The sequence below is a fragment of the Pinus tabuliformis genome, chromosome 6, assembly GCF_031772625.1.
Source record: "Pinus tabuliformis cultivar Carrire ecotype Pingquan chromosome 6, CPIR1, whole genome shotgun sequence".
NCBI classification, from domain to species: Eukaryota; Viridiplantae; Streptophyta; class Pinopsida; order Pinales; family Pinaceae; genus Pinus; species Pinus tabuliformis.
The window spans coordinates 1,908,301,036-1,908,305,127 of NC_142292.1; positions in this window are offsets into that span (position 1 = coordinate 1,908,301,036).

Genomic DNA, 4,092 nt, shown 5'->3' on the forward strand with positions numbered 1-4,092 from the left:
AATATTCTGTAACTTATTTTATGCAAAGATTGTTACCTAGAAAAGGAAAAGAAGCTTTATATTCTTGTGAGTTACGTGTGTATGAAATGTTATTATTTAATGCTGAGGCTGTTAATCTTTCGAGGGTTTCTCGATAATGTCTGTCTGCTCTTCGTATGCTTGATACTTGTCTCTAACTAGAACTTTGAATTCTCTTTATTTTATTATGATGTCTTCCACTGCTCCTAGAACTATCCTTGAGACAGTCTGTTGCTAGATGACTGCTAAGAAATAAATGTTTTGGAAAGAAAAATGCACTATTCTCGTTTGTCAATGCACACAGTAATTTAATGGAAAGCGAATAATAGCTAGCTACAAATGGATTCAGATGTTTTGAATAGAAATTCTCTTTCTTCCTTCTATTCTATCTCATGTAAATCAACCTGTTACAATTGTGGTATATTTTCTTCTAAACTATTTGTTATGAAACCAACTCACAAAAAGATAGAAAAGATAGATCAACGCCTTAGAATTCACCCTCTTTGTGGGGGAAACCTCCTTTACATTACGTATATGAACAATTCTTGGATGATACAAATAAAAATACCTCCTTTCTATATATAGGAGTTTAATGGGTCATAATGTAATCAGAGCCGACATAACAATAATAATGTAAGGGTGCAATAATAACAATGGTGGGATTCTATGGGTCACAATTGTAGTAATATGGGGACTACATGGTTACAACAATATAATAAGGGGGTTGTAATAATAACAATAAGGGGTTACACTAATAGTATAGGGGCCCAAAATGCCCCTCTCCTTCAAAAAGTTTTGTCCTCAACGCTTGAGTAGTTCTTGATGCTTCTGTATAAAATTCTTGTCCTTTGATGTGGAATCTCCAGTGGGTAAGTTATTCCACTTGATGAGATGCTCTGAAATTGACAGATTCCGTAGCTATCAGGTTCTTGTTTTTGTGACTGCTCCATGTTCTAATATGCATTTCCCTTCCTCGTCAAGTTTTGGCAATATTGTTGGAACTGGGATATTCAACAACTCATGAATGAGTTCTCTCCCTACTTCTCCATTCTTCCATTCATACCTTCCTTATTTTATAAAATTTGGTTAGATAATTGTACCAACCTCTACCATTTCTGCAACCATATGTTCAAATTCACTCCTTTGGGCATATGGATAGCTATAAGGCTTGGTTTTTGGATGAACACATCCTAGAATAAAATGAATAACATGATCATGATCACGAATACATGGCAGACCTTTGGGAGTCTCAAATGCCTTGGAATGATTGTCCAAGTATTTTTGGAGATCTGGAGAAATACATGATTTCGATGTGCGAACAGTTAGCGAATATAATTGTGCAATTACGCGTCATTGTTCTTTTTTTATAAGCTTTGTCATTTCGTCAGAGTTGATTATCTTTCATGGTTTCCCTTTGATACCCTTTAATTCAACTTCCTTTTCCTTCCGAAGAAAATTTCATAAAAGGTTCTTGAAAATTTATTGAAAATGAAATTAACTCAAACAGATTATAGGAAAGCACACATAAAAACCAGACACAAAATATTGGCAGAAAAAGGCTGAAGCTTCATGCTTCCTCAAGTATTTTCTCTCATTTTCATTCATTCATTATTTAAAATAATTGAATATAGTGTTACAAATAAATAGATGAGAGATAGTGTTCTCAAGATAGTGCGTGCTATCTTAGACACTTTTGGTTGAGATAATTTCTCCTTTGATTGAGATAATTTCTCACCAGACACACACCAATATAGGAGTTACCTAAACTAACTCCTATCTTAGAGGAACAACCCAAGAGTTAGGCACAAATTCCCAACTTGGAATTTTTAATTAATTAATTTATTTTTGGATTTATTATTGTTTTATGAGAGAGGCTAACATTACCCCCTTCAATGATAAATCCAAAATAAGAACGAGGAACCATCTTCCAAGTTCTCATGTTGATCCTCAAAAACATTGCTTGAAAAAACCGCGACATCTGGATGCTGAAGAAAGTCAAATATGAAGAGAACATGAATCAGTTGCATGCTTGATTCATCTCTGAATGTCGCTTGACAACTCCATCACATGCCAAGCCGCAAAAGGATCCAACTGTCCTTTGTTAGAAAACAGCATCCGGTGTCCACTGACACAATTTTGATGAACGCCCACTGGCGTATTTGCTGATGATGATCGCCCACTGGCTGAAGATGTCAAAAAACAACTCAATGTTGCTTTTGCTATGATGAAAGCTACTCACTGCTGCTTTGGCTATCAATCGCCCACTGGCGAATTTGCTGATGCTCATTGCTGATGACAAATGCCCACTTGCTGATGAAGATGCCCACTGGCTAATGAAGATGCCCTCTGGCTGCTTCGCTGATATTGTCGAGACTTTCAGTATGACAACCACTTGTCAATTTCATTGACATTTCCCCCTTTGTCAGCTGAAAGGAGAGACAATCTTCTCCAAAATATATTTGAACTCCCCCCCTTCAGGTGTAGGAGAGTTTCACTGTTGTACTCCCTCATTCAACTGCATGAGAGTACCATCATCTGTTCATTGTTGGCTGCACTATGTGTGATTGTAGTCGGTTGTAGAACTGAGACAAGCGTTTGACTTTGGATGACCATTCCCAAGGATCGATCCATTCATAATGTATCTTCAATCTGGCTGATTTTTGTTGGTTGCTACATTTTTTTGAGGAATGATTGGGCTTGCCACAATGGCAACACGGATGGAGATCAAAACACTGATCTTCCATATGACCAGTTCTTTTACAATGAGAACATTTCGGTTGGACATTAACTTCAGGTTGCATGCAATTCTGTTTGTCTGCAATTTTCTTAGAACCTACTGAGGTGAGTTGTGCAAGAAATCCTACACTCACAAACTTAATTGGCTTGGAATGATCTGGGATATGTAAGTTGGTGTCATCAGTGATATATCCTAAGCCTCGTCGATTCTTGTTATTTTGAATCTCTTCCCAGGGCTTGATGATCGGTTTGGAAGAAATTTAAATTTGATCATGAACAACTTCGACACTTGAAGTTGTTTGGATGAGTGATTTGGAATCAACATCTTTATCTTCATCTGTATGGTTGAATGACTTGGAAGAAGCATTCTTTTGTTGCAGCTCATCTCTTTGTAGTTGCGACCCTAGTTGAATAAACTCAATGGTTTCATGTGTTTGTTGTAGATGTCGTGAAAGATCAGCAAGAGTTTCTTTGCTGATGTGCACCATGTCTTCATCACTGGAGATGATCAAACTATGAAGAATGTTTAACCACTGAATATGTTGCGCCATCTGAACTTTCTCACTTGAAATTAGGCTCGCTTGTCGTAGATGTCGTGCTTTGAACTGTTTCACTTGATTTTGTTACTTAAATGACAGGCTCACTTGCTATGGGACTTGAATGGCACGCTCGCTTGATTTGTTGCTTATTGTACTTGCTGAGAACACTTGCTACAGTTGTAGAACTTTCTTGCTTAAACTCTGGAATTCATGCTCGCTTGATGACGATCGCGTTTGTGTGAACGCTCACTTGCCTTACTTGATGACTTCACGCTCACTTGAATGAATAGCCACGCTCGCTTGATGTCGATCTCAACTTGCTTGATTGGTGTTAGAGTGGAACTTGCTTGGTTGCTTTGATGGTTGTTGCAATGAACTTCACTTTGGCTCACTTGAAGGTTTGAAATTTGCATTGTTTTGACGCAAATTGCTTAAATGAATACTCACGCTCGCTTGCAGGAGATGTGAAATTGTTGCTTGTTCGCTTTAGAGTTAAAATTCATGGACTCACTTGAGTGTCGAACACTGTCGAAAATGCACCCAAAAAGCTTTCAATGATTTCAATGACTCACTACAATGAATTCAATTTGACTCGATGGAAGACTTGGGTGTCGGTTTCAACCGAGAATGCACCCTTACAATTCAATGTAATTTGAGTTTGATTACAAGTTCAACAATGTTGATGTAGACTATGCTTTCAAACGTTGAAGTTTACAGATTCATTAACTTGATTGTATTGAGTGAAATTGTTCGTTGAGGTAGAATGCCGATGTTGAAAACTTTGATTATTTGTTGTAGT